The sequence below is a fragment of the Lutra lutra genome, chromosome 5 (genome assembly GCF_902655055.1).
Source record: "Lutra lutra chromosome 5, mLutLut1.2, whole genome shotgun sequence".
Lineage (NCBI taxonomy): Eukaryota > Metazoa > Chordata > Mammalia > Carnivora > Mustelidae > Lutra > Lutra lutra.
This window is the reverse complement of record NC_062282.1, coordinates 95,199,589-95,217,027: the sequence shown is the minus strand read 5'-3', so window position 1 is coordinate 95,217,027 and position 17,439 is coordinate 95,199,589. Positions and strand designations below refer to the sequence as shown.

General features: G+C 41.9%; 1 long non-coding RNA gene across 1 annotated transcript; it reads left to right on the top strand.

Annotated features, from left to right (window-relative positions):
* The first annotated feature begins 1,463 nt into the window (after nucleotides 1-1,463).
* Nucleotides 1,464-16,475, top strand: LOC125100758 (uncharacterized). Its single transcript, XR_007127645.1, has 3 exons — nucleotides 1,464-2,163; nucleotides 3,901-4,008; nucleotides 16,390-16,475. It is a non-coding gene; the product is annotated as an uncharacterized LOC125100758 (long non-coding RNA).
* The last annotated feature ends 964 nt before the right edge of the window (nucleotides 16,476-17,439 follow it).

Sequence of the window (17,439 nt, the reverse complement as noted above, 5' to 3'; positions counted from 1 at the left end):
TATTCTACACCTCACCTGGAAACTAACGTTGTGAGGACCGTTGCCCTTGACTAACGTTAGAAGAGGGGACAGCTAGTGTTCCCTCAGGAGTGTGCACCAGCCTCAAGGCCAGGAGCAGAGGGCTTCCAGGCGCAGCATCAGATTACTCCGCTAGAAGGAACCAAGCACAGCATGTAATAGGACTAAACCTGAGTGGGCAAACAAATCATATTCTACAGCACATCACAATACCGCTGCTAACTGTGCAGTCAACCACATGGCTACGTGATATGCTCTCTTCCTAAATAATAGCAATAGGATTGTCAGTGGAGGCTGAGCCACCATGGCAGGCCCTCCAAAGTACTGTGCTATGTGGACTACTTAGGGAGTCCCAAGGAAACTGGTACCCCATGACTGAGAGCAGTATCTGCCACTGGCAAAAAGTCCTGCCAAAAAAGGAAAGGTAAATATACCCAACTGATTAAAGCCCTTAAGATACATATGACTCCCCAAACAGTCCATTTCATTAGGAATTTTTTGGAGTGAATGTCACATAGGTATCCTTAATAATACAGAATGAAATTACCTTTGTATTATTGTGATTAGTTGTTGCTTATTATTTTATACTCAGTATTAATGTGGTACACTGTTACTTTTTTTTTTTTGCTTTTGTAAATTATATTCTAATTTATTGCCATGTTTCCTAACACTTGTCCTACATTCATTCTCCTGCTTGTAATGAAAATGAGAAAATCATTGTAACACTTGATGGAGTGAAATTCCACACCAGGCACAGATTTTTTTTTTTAACATAGATAATTGAGTAAAAATAAAAATTCAGCTTGTAAGAATGATTCAGATGAAAGTTGTCTATTCCCTGAAAAGCTGGTGTTAAACTTGCAGTAGGAGGAATCTATCCTTTGGATACCACACTACACTACCCAAATTATCCAGGTAGTATCCAGGATTGAGATAATTTGTTGTATCCTTATTACCCTCCTCAAAGATTGCATTTATTTTCATTTCAGTACTATTAAATATAAGGGCTTTGGGTATTTCTGGTGGATCTCTATCCCCAGAGGCCACTAGTCAGCTATTCTAACCCTGGAAAGGAAGACCTGATTGACCCATGACTCTTTTGCCTCCCTCTTTCTTTTGCTTTCCATGTAAATTCTTTAGCATAGAAGAGGTTGCAAGATATTTCGTTGTGGATGGGGCACCTGGGTGGCTCAGTGGGTTAAGGCCTCTGCCTTCGGCTCAGGTCGTGGTCCCAGGGTCCTGGGATCGAGCCCCGCGTCGGGCTCTCTGCTCGGCAGGGAGCCTGCTTCCTCTTCCCTCTCTCTCTGCCTGCCTCTCTGCCTGCTTGTGATCTCTATCTGTCAAAAAAAAAAAAAAAAAAAAAAAGATATTTCGTTGTGGAAAAGGTGCTGGACAAAAGTATTGACACTTGAAGAAGGATCTTTCTACTTAAATTCAATAGGGAGCATAGGAACATGAGGGACATACTTTTCCACCTTTAAACATTTCCTCTGAGGCTAAACTAATGGTTCAGCCACTGCTGAGCTGGGGTATACTGTCACATGCAAAGGTAACTCAGCAGTTTTTTAAAACTCATCAACTAAAATGAAGGTAACCCTCCTGCGTGTTTAGCTATTTGAGTATGTTCATGATGACAATTTCATCAATTACATAAGAAGATGTGGAATGCCCAGGCAGGTTGTGCTTCATTCTGCTTACCTCCGTATCCACCCGCACACACGTTCAACCTGATACACTAGAAGAAATCAGGTGCGATGATTAAACAGTCTTGGAGAGTATTTCTTCAGGGTCATTCTAGGAGTCAAAAGGGGCTGGAGTATTATGAAGTCTAAGTGAATGAGAAGACTGTGGGACCAGCTGTATCATCTTCACACTGGATTTGCAAAGGGTAGTCCTGCTAGAGGTTGGGAAGGGGGAAATAATGAGAAATAAGGTTCGCCTTAGCTTAGATTCCTCAGATGCGAGTCTGTTTATTCACAGTTGTTTTTAAGCTTCCAGTTAACTGTTTTCTCCCTTTGAAATATCTAAAGGGTACTTTCCCACTTAGGGCCCTGATCCAAGGACAATCCACCCTCGTGGAGATCTCTGCCACTCTCCAAAGAGCACTAGGATCATCCTTAAGCGTTTTATGCTCCAAAAGGCCAGGTGACATTTCTTTTTCAGGTGAATTAGGAAGAAAGTTGGTTATTGATCTTTGTAACAAAAATGTGTGAATTGGTGTGACTAGGATAATATTCATTACTTTTAAAAGAAAGGGGGAAAATGTAATTCAGGGAGGAAAAAAAAAAGTCACAGTCCAGGAGGCCTGGAAAATTCTAAATAAGTGGTTGCAAGAAAGAGAAAAGATTAGTCCCTGAATGAAAAAGTGACAGATAAGCTGTGTTTGGAATTCTGTCACATTCATATCATCAGAATGTGTGGAATAAACTAACATGTTTTCAAAAAGAACAGCTGTTCACAATGGCTTTGTACCTCAGACTTGAAAACCCCAAACTGTAACTTGAAAGGAAAATGGTCTTCCATCTTTTTCTCAGAGGGTTATTTCTAGCATTCTTTGTCCCTCGTTTCATCCACAGATAGTATCTGAGGCCCAAAATCAAACTGTAGTTTGAGGGCTGGCTCCACTCTGTGGGGAACCAAGGTTATGTTTGTATTGTCTCTTGGTTGATGATTTCTATTAGCCCACTGAAGGTCTTGAGCTGCATAGATGATGAAAGACAATTTCCAGGGCAATATCTATCTATACTGGAATAACACTGTGCAGTCACACAAGGGTAATAGTACCTGATGTCCAGAGTTCAGGGATTAGGGAGCCTGAATATTCCCATTCACCTCAGGGCACAGAACATGGTGCCTGACCGGTCAAGATTTCATTGCTCTAGTCTTTAAGTTTTGTGAAATTCAATCCAGAGATCTCTTCTTGGACCTTGGCTTGGATACATTACCTTAGAGATGTTTCACATCAGAGGGGCAAGTTATCCCACCAGCTACAGGCTTCCCAGAAGTCAGACTACCTTCTTCAGGTCAAAGGCTTCACAGTAGAGGTTTCTCCTAGCTCAAGGCCAGTGCAATTCTTGGAAAGGCCTGATCTGTGCCCCCAACAAGGGCTTTTGTGCATAGCAGGCTACTTTATGGGCCTGGGCAATAATTGTGAGATGAGTCCTTTGAAATCCCAAGCAAAGATGCCAGCAGGAAGTTCTAGCCCAGAGCCAGTCCAGACCAGGTGTGGCCTCTTTGTGTCTAGAGAGTGGCATCAACCATGGTCATTCATTTATACTACCAATATTTGCTGAGTACCTGTTGTACACATGTTCTGTGCTAGGCACTTAACATATGTCCTTTCACTGGATGGGTTACAACAAAACTATGAAGATAATACTGTTAATCCCTAGTTACAAATTCCAAAACTGAAGCTTAGAGAGGTTGAGTAAGTTGTCAAGGGTCACAGAACCAGTGAGGCAAGTGTTACGTCTTTGGCACATGGCAGGTTGCTGCCTGGTCTACATCCGGGACTGGGAAATTTGGAAGGATGCTCCTCTACCAGAGAGAAAGTGACTCACCAAACCAAAGGAAATGGGTTCTTTTTCCTGGGAAGCAGTGGGCCTGAGGCCTTGGGTGGGACTTCAGGGGTCAGGGAAGGGTGAACTTTGGGCTCCTGTCTCTGTAGGTAGTGATGTTCCCTATGAAAATTCCTATGTCTGGTGATAAAATTATACATGGGGACCCAAAGTGGTTTCTAAGCATGTAGTTAGAGTTCATGGGAAGAGGAGGAAAATGATGGTCAGAGATATTCAAGGGTGGATGGTGTCTGCAATGGCAATTAGCAGCCAAATACAAGAGAAAGCTCTCACCTCCCCTGAAATGTCCTGTTTTGAATCACAGAGCCTGTTCCTGTCTGACAGCCCCCCACACCATTTCCAGACATGCCAGATGGCCTCACTGACCTATTTCAACACAACTGGAGCAGAATGATTCCTGTGTTGGCTTCGGGTAAGTTTTAAGAAAGGTGGGTTTCTCTGTTTCAGTCAGAGCTAGACCATCAGGTTGCTGCCAGCAAACAAATTCCTTGACCTTCTGCGGTGGGTCTACAGAGTGGAACCAGGTGTTCTTTCAGCCCATGCCAGAATGTACTGGCCGCCCAACTGGCCACCTGCCTCCACCCCACCGACTGGGCTTTGGCTGGCCTTCTACCAAACAGCTGTGCTGGGAGCCACAGGTGGCCGCCCACGCTTGTGCCCAGGCCAGCAGCTGCACTGGCCTGAATCAGCCTGGCGAGATGGACCTCATGTGCCTCTGCCCCTCTGCCCCAACTCCTGAGGAGAAGGAAAACTAAAGCTTCAGTACACTAAGAAATGTTTTTGTGGTCGAAAGACAATCACAACACTTACTGTTCTCTTCCCCATCATCAATTTGGGTATTTTGTTTTTAATGATTCAAATGAATCTGATGTAAATGATTAGACATTAAGTTCCTGTTTTAGGAGGGGGTATAGTTTTGTAAATATAAAAATCGCCTGGTACTGTGTATCTAAATATAAAAACAAAGGAGGACAACTCACCTTCAAAAAAATGTATCTGGGAAATTGTCCTAGGTATCTAGATAATAACTACATAAAAGAATATTATCTGACTTACTGAAAAAACACCTACAAAAGTGGCTAAAATATGAGTTTGAATTAAAGGGGGTAGCAAAACTAGAAGATATTTCAGCCAAACTAATTGCAATAAGAAATAATATGATTCATCGTTTTAAACTTGAGAACAAAAAAAAGCAAAGTTGAGAAATTAAATATTTTATTTTGAGATTAAAAAGAGAAAGTATATATTGAACTTTTAAAACAAGATAATAACTTAGAGCCACATTTAGTTTTGAAGATTTTCTGAATGTAGGCTGGGCTAGGAAGATGTTACTACCTACTATGCTTAGGGTCCAACTTCCCACCAATGTGGCAGACTTGCTGGAGGGAAATAGTGGGAGACACACTTTTTTAAAAAAATATTTTATTTACTTATTTGACAGACAGAGATCACAAGTAGGCAGAGAGGCAGGCAGAGAGAGAGGAGGAAGCAGACTCTCCGCCGAGCAGAGAGCCCGATGCGGGGCTCGATCCCAGGACCCTGGGATCATGACCTGAGCTGAAGGCAGAGGCTTTTAACCCACTGAGCCACCCAGGTGCCCCGAGACACACTTTTATTTCAACCCCCATCTGATCTCAACTGGAGAAACTACATGCACCAACCATTTCTCATGTCTGGCTTTTCTTTAAGTTTATTTATTTTTTCATTTTTAAGTAATCTCCACACCTAACCTAGGGCTAGAACTCATGATCCCCAGATCAAGAACCATAAGCTCTTTCAACGGAGCCAGCCTGGCGACCCTGACATTTTTTTTTTTTTTGGTATTTATTTATTTATTTTATTTTTTCTTTTTTAAAATCAATGCATTAGAATTTAATACTCCAGATGAGAATTTTCTCCCTCAGAGTAATTACTGGAGATTACTCTGTACTCACCTTGAGAGTAAAATCATCATTCAAAACAGCTTTTAAATTGTTAAATCTCCCAGGGTAGAATCCATTTGCATTTTGCAAAAGCTGAAAACCAGATCTGGTGAGTAATCTACATATAATCATTTTGGCATGATTGGCATGATACTGTGCATTACAAACTGACCCCAGGCGATACCACAAAAGGAGCTCCAAATACACTTTGAGTGACTATTTTAAAGGATTTCACTTGTTTGTATACAAAAGTGCTGGTGTTTTGTCTAAAAACTATAGGCATTGCTTTATAATCCAACTTAAAATGAACACTTCACTAAATGTTTTACTACTGCAAATTCTAAAATTAGCTGGAAAACTGGACCTAGGCATGTTATCTGTTAGGGAGAAGAAAGATCTCTGACCTCCCTGGAATGAGTAACCCTTCCATCCAGGAAGCCAAACCAAACCACTTCTCAGACCCTGAAGTTAGCAAACAGCTAGCCTTAGAGAATTCTCCTTCCTGGAGTCTCTGGAGAAAAAACAAAACAAAACAAAACAAAACAAAAACTGTCCTTCCACAGGGCTAATTAACCAAGGTCTGCCAGCAACTTTAATGAAGCTATGGCTGAGTGTGCAAGACTTGGAAATATGCCTCTTCATCACTGAGTCAGCATCCCTACAGATGTGCCCTGATTTACACAAATCTACGTGTGTTCCATTTGTGTAGCTTGAAGCATTTCCCGTTTGCTTAAAGGATAATTGGGAGACAAACCTGCGAAATGATAATTTCAAGATTAACTGGCTGTGTTGGGCTAACAATCAGTTTCCAGGGTCTTCCTCCTTGGCCTGTCTTTCTCCTATGGTTTTCAAAGAAATTGCTAATGATGTGTAAACAGATACTTAAAACATATGGGGAGACTACCATCTTAAGGAATTCTGAGAGTATGGCTTTGGAAGAGGATAGCTGTTCTTTAACTTTGAAGTGTGATTTTTCACTGTGGGTTTTTTTTTTTTTTTTTACAAATCAGCTATTCATATATATCAAGACACAAATCAAAAAACCTTCCCAACCTTTTTGCTGGAACATGCCTTAAAATCCACAATTTTTAACCCCCTTCCCCAGAACCAAATCATTTTAAATTCATATCCTCTCTCCCTAAACAACTTTAAAAGGCCTTCTTGGGTGGCCAGGAATTCTTGTTTCTCAATATTAACAATGACAGCCATGGTCAGGGACACCAACGTTGGAGTCCATTGTCACTATGAATCAAGAAAACTTCACTTTAAACATGTTTACATTTTCGCCCCAAATAGTTTAACCAGGTTGATCTTTTTTTTGTCGACTTCATAATAATTAAATTGCTGATAATTGACTAGGAGAAAAACCCTGATAAAACAGAGAGATAAGGTCCTTTCAGGGAGTTCTAATGAAGAAAAGAATGAGCGATAACGTATTTATTCCATACAATGTTCTCTATAAGAGCAGAGGATGCGGAGGGATGCGAAGTGTTTCTTATGCTGCTGAAAATAATGTGATTTAATGTTCTTTACTTTAGGCAAGAAATTGCCAACTTTTGTTTGTTTCTTATTTATGTTGGAAAATTTCAAACCTATGCAAAAGTAGAGAGACTAGTTTAAACGATGCCTCCTTCACTCAGCTTCCACAGTGATCAACATGTCCAATCTTGTTTCCATCTACTCTTCTTCTCTACTGTGGCTTCTTTTAGCAGATATCACGTCATTTCATCTTTAAATACTTTGGAATCTATCTCTAGAAGATAAAGACTCTTTTAAAAAAAATGACTAAGAACTGTAATAAGATATTTATATTTTCAACATCAAATTAAATTTGCTCAATACTGTCTTCAAACTTGGGGAAAGTAATCATAATTGGGTATACCACATCACATGCACCTATTATGGGCTCTATTCCAGGCAGGATTATAGGTGCATTCTGTCCCTTATCTTGTCATCCCATCATTATTGATTTTCTAGAGGAGGAAACAGGGTGAGAGGGGTGCGGGGGTGTACTGGGAGACGCTGAGAGATTCCTCTTCTGGCAAGGTGAGCCTAGCAGACCTGCAGAAGACCAGGATTTATGAGAAAACAACTCTTCTACCACCAGTGCCTGTACTGCTTCTCTGTTACAAATCGCATTTGGGAAGAGGAACATCTAGGTCTTTGCTTGTTGGTCCCAGAAGACTGTTACAAAAACAAGTAACTCATGGAGAAAACAAATCCTCCTTTGGCCACTCTGACCATGGCTGCTTTGAGCCTTAGTTGCATCAGATGCATTCCTTGGTGTAACTGCCTTGTTGCTGCAAATGACTTCAGCCATATATATATATATACTTTTTTTTTTTTTTTTTACTATCAGCACATCAAAAGCTACCCTGGTTGACGAAACTTCTCTCAAACTTCCCCTTCAGTCTCCAACGCCATTTCAAAATTTCCAGCTGTAACCATTAGTAATTAACTGTAACCAGTCTCAAATGTGGAATCAAATGTGCAATTAAAAGTTATTTTTGTAGGGAAGTGTAGTGATGTTAGCACATAGCTTTCCAGGGATTGACTTTTTAAAATGGGATAGTGGAGAAAGAGAGCAATACAACAAATAGAGCAAATTCTAACAAATGGTGAATACAGGTGAGAAAAGCACTCATCCCCATAGAGAGAGAGTGTGTGTGTGTGTGTGTGTGTGTTTCTGTGCATGCATGTGTTGGTGTATGTGAGGAGACGGTGTGCAGGAGGGTGTATGGAGAGGGGGAGGGGAGCAATAGTGTAGTGATGTCACAGTCAAAAAAATTAAAGCTTAGTGAACTACTCTTTTCTTTCCTTTGTCTTCTTTCTAAGCAGGAAGCCAAGTGTGGGGCAAGAGTTGGACTTATAAGTCCTGTATGTAAAGAGTGGCCAGAAAGGAAAGCAATTGGGCTAAAAACCAATTCTGAGTCCTAGTCCAAGAATGAGTTTTTCTCAAGTCAGTGCAGTGGTTCCCAGACTTTCAGATTTCATGGACCAGTAAAATTTCAAAACTACTTTGGAGACTGATGTAGAATTGCTAACATCTTACTTTGCCAAGTAAGGATATTTTGGGAAAAAAAAAAAAAGAAAAGAAATCTATCAGTTGCTATTGCCATAAAAGGTACCTTTCTAAAAGAAGGTACATTTTAACTACAAAAAAAGTGAATACATTCCACTTCACTTTAGTAGATGTCCCTACATTGTCCTTATTTTTGTATTTAACATATTTTCAAATAAGACTTGAAATTACAAGAATACAAAACTAAACAAGTGATTTAAACACTAAGGGCAAGACAGTTCCAGAGTGAAGTCCACTGTGCTACAAGGTCCTGGAGGACTAGGGGCTCCTCTCCTACCTTTCTACTTTGCTTGTCTCTAAGTGTCCATGGCTCCCTTCATCTGTAAGACAGTAACAGCATTTCCAGGAGCACACACAGAAGAGCCAGCAGCTAGGGAAGAGAAGAGGCTATTTCTGCTGATATGTCAGTTTCAAGGAAGAAGAGTGTTCAGTGACTACCCAAAATTTTCCCTTCTGATGCCGCAACCAGAACGAGCCACACTCCATACACTAGCACCAAGGAGGCAGACACAATCTGCAGTATTTTTTTTTAAGATTTTATTTATTCATGAGAGACACAGAGAGATTGAGAGGGAGGCAGAGGCAGAGAGAGAAGCAGGCTTCCTGTGAAGCAGGGAGCCTGATGTGGGACTTGATTCCAGGACCCACAGATCATGACACGAGTCGAAGGCAGACGCTTAACTGATTGAGCCACCCAGGCGCCCTAATCCGCAGGATTTTTGCGTGTCTACTGGAAGCTGCTTCTGCTGCAAAGGCAGATCAGCTTTTTGTAGGACTAAGGGACTCTATTAGGTCTCTGAAGGCCTCATCTGGGGTTAGCATGCCAGAGTGTGAAGCCCGATATTTGGGAACTAATCATTTAAAGCTTCCCTTGCTGAGGTCTGTAGAGCCTGTTGAGCATACATCTAACAGTCTAAGAAATGCTTTATTTAGTTCCATCCAAGTTTAGAGCAGAGATTTGTGTAAATAACCCTCAAAGTCTTCTTGCATTGCAAGGGAGCCTGAAGAAGCCTGGCTAAATGATATCATAGTTCTGTTGAGAAAAGCATGAATAGTCTCCCATCATTTTACCCCCAATTGCATATGAACAATTACTCATTAACTGCCTTCTTGAATTATTCATGAAAGCAAAGGTATTCAAACCCACAGAACTGGCTTTGCCATAGAAAGGAAATTGTAACAGCTCCTAGTGGGAGTTGTTAGTGTAATTAAAATGAACTTTTTACTATGTTGACAATCTATGAAAAATGTGATTGCCTACAAATAAGTTTAAAACAATATTTTAGCCAGGTCGCACCCCAGAAATGCTATAGAAGGTAAATTACAATTTTAAGCAAAAATTGAAGAAACCGTTTTCTAGGATAAGATGACAGAATGAAGCAATAAGATAGAAGCTCTCTTCCCCTCTTGCCTAACAAAATAAAACAAACAAGAACAGAAAAGAATAACAAACAAACAAACAAAAAACGTACCGGCAGCACACTAGAGAGGCAGGATAATTTTCTGCCATCAATATTGAAGAATAATACCTGAAGAAAAGTCTGGTTCAGCCCACAGGTTGATACAGCTTCTAACTTTGCCTCCACCTGTCGTCAGTGCTATGTAGAAAAGAGAGTGAGTCAACCAAACCCTGAAATACTCAGTACTCTCCATCATCAGGAGAAGAGGCTGAGGGACTGAATAGGTGGTTCTGTGGAAAACAGAGAAATTCAAGAGAAGTCCCTGCCTACCACAACTGTAGGGATGACAAAGGCGGCCATCCCTGAAAAACTGGATGGGCATTGCTCAGAAAGTCAATGTAGACTTATCTTATGTGTCAGGAATTCCACAATTGAGTATATACCTCCCAAAACTGAAAATAGAGACTCCAAGGCTTCCGGTGTCAGGGTCTGGGGAAGGGGAGGCAGGCGTCACTCCAGCTGCGAAAGTGGCAAGAAGCTTCTGATACAACCCAAGAAAGAGGCCCAGGAGATGGACGAGGAAGATATGGCATTCAAGCAGAAACAGAAGGAGGAGCAAAAGCAACTCTAAAAGCGAAGGTGGAAGGCCATAGGGAAGGCCTCCTGACCACAGGTGGAATTAAGAAATCGGGCAAAAAGAAGCCGTTCCTTGTGCCCGAGGCAATGGTGATCCTTCATTCCATTCCTGTTTAAACATCTGGATTTCCTGTCCTAGCGTCTGTTGTCACCTAGAGCTGGAACGAAGTGTTGTCTTAAATCCCATCGTAGATTTAAGAATAAAGTTCTGTTAAAAAACAAACAAACAAAAAAAACTTACCCAAAAAAAGAAGGAAAAAAAAGAAAACACAGACTCCAAGGGATATTTGTTACACCTGTGTTCATAGAGCAGTATTCACAATAGTCAAAAGGTGAGAGCAACCTGTCTATTGACAGATAAATAAACAAAATGTGGCTTATCTTACAATGGAGTATGATTTGGCCTTAAAAAGGAAGGGAATTCTGACATTCGCTACAACATGGATGAAACTTGACGACGTTAGGCTAAGTGAAATAAGCCAAGCAAGTGCTGTATGATTCCACTCATATGAGGTCCCGAGAGTAGTCAAATTCAGAGAGACAGAAAGTGGAAGGATGGTTGCCAGGGGCTTGGGGGAGAAGGAGTAAAAAGTTAATTTTAACGGGCACAGAGTTTCAGTTGGAGAGAATGGAAAATGGAGATGGAGATCTGGAATGAAATGGAAAATGGAGATCCATCTGGAGATGGATGATGGTGATGCTTACGCTACTGAAATGTGTGCATAAAACTGGTTAAGTTGTAAATTTTATGTTACATATTTTGAACTACAATTTTAAAAAGGAAGAAAGGACTTGCCATCTTCTGAAGCACTGTGCAGATATTGGGAAAAGATCCTGAGCCCACAGGATAAGACTACACTAGCTAGATAAGTGGCTTATGATACAGGGCTGTGGCAGAACATATTGTTGTTCCCAGCTGCTCCCCTGTTTCCCCATATTGCCCTTTGCCATGTGACTTCAAGTGATCCCTGCTATGAAACACTTTGCTCCCTGTGCATTGACTTCAGGCTTGGTCATATGACTCACTGTTTTTAGGAAATGGAATTTGAACATATGTGATACACTTTATATCCTGGTTTTTTCCTTTTGCCATGAGATTGTCTTGTCCAGAATAGGCACTGTATGGAGGATTTCCATTTTGGATGTTCATTTGTGTGCACTGGAAGGACATATCCCACTAAAAACAACAAAATGTTGACTTGTTAGCACATATTGTGAGTAGCAATGGAGTGATTCTCTTTCCCTTCATTTTCGTGTCTCCATAACCCTCTCCCTCCCTTCCCCAATAAGGGGAAATGCTTCCTGAAAATGTTGCCTTAGATAGAATGTTCTTTTCTGCCACATGTTTGGCTTCCCAATCTTGTAAGCCAGGTTCTAGCTGAGGGTGACTATTCTGAGATTGCATTGTGAAACCTTGCCGCCTCCAAATTTATCTAGAGTAATGAAAAGAGCCCATCCTTATGAACTCATGGGAAAATTCTGGAGCTCTTGCCAGAGCATCAAGAGGAAAAAACCATTGCTTCAAACAGATAGGGGTATCCAATCCTGTAGTGGAGGAACGTTAATCACCATAACCCAATCCCTCAACTTTCTTCCTTAAAGACTCATATAGGTACATCCTCCACTGTTCTTGGTTTTCTTTTCTATTTCAAAATTCAGAATTTTTCTTTTTCTACTTGAGATGTGTAAGTTGCTAAATCTGGGGCAGATCCTTGCTTTCTCAATGTAGCTCTACAGGAATTCTCATCTCTTCCCTCAGTGTCTGCCCAAAATAGGTACAGTTACGAGAGCTGCTGCTGCCCACAAAGTGCAGGCTGCTGTCGCTCGGGCTGTGGAGCAGACAAAGGGAAGGAGAGAGGATTTTTTACTAAGAAGGCCTGTGGCAGAAGCCTGGGTGTACACACTTGCCAGACAGAAAATAGCCCAAGATGATAATCTCAACTTATTCTTGATTGCTAATTTCTACTTGCTGTACTGAACACAGAGTTAGAAACACCATGTGCTCAGAGGGTTTGCAGTCTACTCTGCCAGTGGTATGCCCTGTGCATGAGCCTGGTCAATAAATATTATTTGATGAGTGGGCAGTCTATTCGGAGGGAGGAACAAACTGGCTCTCTGAGTAGTTCAAACACTCAGTCCAAGAGAAGAGAAATGGGATTCTGCCAGAAGTTGAGAAGTAGTAACAAAATGATGAATAATCATGCCTATTTATGAGAAGGGAGGTTTTTTTTTTAATACCACAAGGCCCAGGTACTTTTTTAAAAAGATTTTTATTTATCTATTTGACAGATCACAAGTAGGCAAAGAGGCAGGCAGAGAGAGAGAGGAGGAAGCAGGCTCCCCACTGAGCAGAGAGCCTGAAGCAGGGCTCGATCCCAGGACCCTGGGATCATGACCTGAGCCGAAGGCAGAGGCTTTAACCCACTGAGCCACCCAGGTGCCCCCCAGGTACTTTTGAGCACAGCTCCCAACCCTGCCCAGTGGCTTCAGGAAGCTTGAGGGATAGATACATCCCCATTTTTGAGGAGGAGAAGTTGAGTTATGAAGACATGAATCAGCTTTTCCGTGGTCATACAGTACAAATAGTCCCAGATTTAGGTTTCCTGCCTTCCAGCCAAAGAAGGCATTTTTCAGACCTCTGGCCCCCTTCACAGGACTCTTCTGATACAAGTGTCACCTACCAAACATCCAAAAAAGGCCCAACATGGCTTTGGCTTTGATTCCAAGTTGACCCGCAATTGGCGATGTGAAATGGAGACCTTCCCCAAAAGGGGCAGGAGAATAGCAGAGCAAGAATGAGCGCAGCCCAGGTCAGTGTCCTGTGCTGGAGAGAAACAGATAGTCATCAGACATCTCTGCTGTGACTGATGTGTGGCCCTCCACAGGTGACAAAACAGGGAAGACTTGCCCCTAGTGATCAGATCGTTATCTGAAGCACTGGATAACACAGTTGGCAAATAACCGACTCCACATGTGGCTGGCTCAGCTCAGCTCAGCTTCATCTCTGAAAATGAGCATATGGCTCTAGAAACCCTGTGGGTGCCCACAGGCAATGCTGCCTCCATCCAGCTCAGCCGGGCCGTGCAAGGTTGATTATCAGCAAGAGAAAAATCAATATACTTAATTGTCCTGAAAAAGAATGAAATGAAAGCCAACTAGTTTAACCAAAGAAGAAGATACTTGTTTTTTAAATACCAAATTTAAAAACCGATTCACCAAAGAAAACAAAATACAAGCCAGAAATTACCAGTCGGTAGAGGTTTGGCATTTGAGTGTGGTGGACCAGCTGTCCAAGATGACAGGATTGTTGTTGATGGGTCCAGGCCTCCAGAGAGATGGACTTTGGATGGTGTTGCCATGGCCTGATCACACTTGTTTACATCTGTTCCTTGGAATACTAAAACAGCATTGTACTCCATGCCCTATGCCTCAGAAACGTAGCTGCTGTCCCCTTGCAAGCCCAGACGGCCCTGTCTTTAAAACAAGTCTTAAAGCATAGGTCAGCCAGAGGGCACAAGTGACACTGTGGTAGAAAATCCACTAGATGAGGGGTCAGAAGAGGTTTTTCCAACCTCTCCCTCTAGCATTTCTCTGATATCACTGGCTATGGTTTCCTTAGATAAAGTGGAGCTCATATGTACCTTCTCCACATGTTGGTGTCAAATGACATCCCATGAAGTGCAAGGTCTTGAGGTTGTTGGTGTCCCAGGGCTGTTGCCTTGGTTTCTGGTAAATCTCAAGTTGGTCCTATATCAGCATCTCAGGCACATGTAGGGCTTGGCCTGCCACTTCCCCTCAGTTCTTGGGGTGTATATGTGCTGCTCTTTGGATATTCCTGTGGGTGGATTATCACTCCTGGGGGATGATTATCAACTAGTGACTGCAGTGAATATTCCAGGGTATGTCCTTGTTCCTTGGAGCGTGTTTGCGAGAATCCAGCATTGGCTCTCCTTCAAGCAAAGGTGCTGAAGATCCTGGCAAATCTTAGAGTATCTCCTAAACCTGCTCCCAAGAATCAGTCCTACAGAAGATCATTTGACAAATCCTGAGACTCAGCACTATTCTCTCCGTATTTAAGGAGGGAACGGAGAAGCCAGGACTGAAAACTGAGAGGCAACACCTGATGAAACAGAAAGTTTGAGATGATCACAGTGAATGTATGAAAACAAAAGACACACGGAAATCATGACTTGAAGTTAGATTGTGAAGGAATAGATTTGATGTCTTTCAGGGTGTCTGCGCAGCCCCTCTTCTTGAGAAGAGCCTCCTCATCTATTATGTGAGATATCTGCGTCATGTGGCCTGGCTTCCTTGGCTGTAGCTGATCAGGTGGGACCTTGGTCCGGATGCACCAGTGGGACTCCCAAGGAATGTGGATTTGGGATTCAAGGATGCAACCAGTCTCTGGGTGTGGCTGGACCAGAGGAACATGTAAACTTATGCTCTGTGGGGCAGACATCTTCTCTCATGTGCATGGAGCCACAGAGAAGGCTGATCTAAGCAGGAGACAAAGCAGACACACAGAGACAGCCAGAGATGTGAGCCCATTAGGGCCCAAGGGCCCAAGTTGCCTTAGTTCTTGACAGTGCCCCAGGGTTTGATTCTAGTCCCCTGTGAGACGCACCTCCTTCCTGCTATTCTGTGAGATGCTTCTGAATCCTTATACCACATCTTCCTTTTTTAATTTACACTAGATTGAGTTTGTTTCTTTTCCCTCCCTTCCTTCCTTCCTTCCTTCCTTTCTTCCTTTCCCTCTCTGAGTTCATTTCTATTATTTACAATTCTCATAACCCCAAGGAACTCAAGAGACTTGCAGGTCAAATAAAGGCATTTAGACTTTATTCCTCAAGCAGTGGGGACAGTGCCCAGGCAGTAAACCAGTAGCTTTTCAAACCATCACTTACAGAAAATGTTAAAATGTAGCTGATACAGCATCTTGCTGTTAACAGCCACTCAGTAAGTGGTTCTTGAATTACATGAATTAAGACGTGTAGGACTCTATACTCTAGTTCAAAAAAGGAGAGGAAGAGTGTGAGGTAGGTCTTTCTAATCTTCAAGACAATCAGATGATCTGGTGTTTAACAAGTGACACCTAGGAACCTCCATCTCTTTTAGGTAGTCTGTTTTCTAAATATATCTATATACTCCTAGCATCTAGTAGGGTGTTCATAGTACAAGAAAGGCGATATTTATGGAGACTTCTCTTACATATGCTAATTACAGACAGTGGTTATGTACTTCAAAATATTTATGGAGGCACTTGGATGCCTCAGTCAGTTAAACGTCTGCCTTCAGCTCAAGTCATGATCCCAGAGTTCTGGGATGGAGGCCCACATCAGTTTCCCAGCTTAAGGGAGAGCCTGCTTCTCCCTCTGTTCCCCGTGCTTGTGCTCCCTCTTTCTCTCTCTCTTTCTCTCTGTCAGATAAATAAATTTAAAATTTTTTTTTAAATATTTAAAAAAATATTTTGAGAAAAGATCTTTCCCAAATTCATATCTGTATTAGACAAATACTGGTGGGGGAGGAGGCCTAGACGTTTCCTTTCCAGGGATGCAGTACTTCTCAACACTCCTCTCATTATGTGGTACAGAGAGCCCCATTTTTCAAAAGTTTGCCTTATGCCACTTCACTCTTACAGAAGACCTGCTTTAGTACCTGTTTTCACTAACTGAAAGAAATCCGAAGAGGATTTTTTTGCTTTTACAGAAAAAAAAAGTGAAAAGCCAAAATCACACTCAGCTTTTGTTTTGCAGCAAGCCTTCACAGAGGCCTCCAGGCAGTGAGAGTGGTGCCCCCAAACTTCTTCCTGGGAATGGCACTCAGTGCCTCTGTATCAAGCTGCATTGCTCTGAACTTGAGTCTGTGAGTATCTGTGCTTTATCTCCATTTATTTTGTGCACTCGTTAGCAAGATGTGTCTGGAGGTATCTGAAAAGCCTAAGAGGGATTATTTTTTGGGTCTGGGAACACTCAAAAACTTTTCCATGTAAATTAATGGCAATGATTCCTTTACTTTATGTCATTTTGGTTTATGAAGGGTTTCATAGGAACACCACTTTCAGGGAGTGGGGGAGACCTGTATTGGAAACTGTGCTAGGGACAAGAGAGGAATGGACAGAGACAAACCAGAGAATGAACATATAAATCACTATAGGAGAGGACTTAATATTAAAGAATGGGGTCTTTAACCAGAGAATATTTGGCTTGGAGGTGAATTCTTAGTCTTTATACCTATCTTTAAATATCTTGAAGATTTTCAGGTTGGAGAGAAAAATAAACTTGTCATGGGCTATTCTAGAGAAGGAAACTACAGGGGCACCTTTTTCATCCAAAACAAACAATATTGTCCCAATATTATACAGTTGGTATATTTTTTCTACCTCTTCCATCAACAGCTACTCTGCTTTGCCTCGAAGCTAGCCAGTCAAGGAATCCATGCCTTGGTTTTTCCCATTGTTTGGTCTGTGACCCAAGCATTTTCCTTTCCATTGGTACCTTAGTGTGTTCAGGCTTTGATAAAAACATGCTACAGAATGGATGGTTTATAAACGAGAAATTTACTTCTCACAGTTCTGGAGGCTGAAAGTTCGAGATCCAGGTCTTAGCATGTTCAGCTTCTGGTGAGGCCTGTCTTTCTGGTTCATAATCTGAGCCCTCTCGAAGTATCCTCCACATGGTAGATGGGGCAAGGAAGCTTTTATAACAACACTAATCCCATTTTACGAGAGTTGCACCCTCATGACCTAAGCACCACCTAAAGGTCTCACCTCCTAAGACCATCCTCTTTGAGGGTGGGGAGTATGG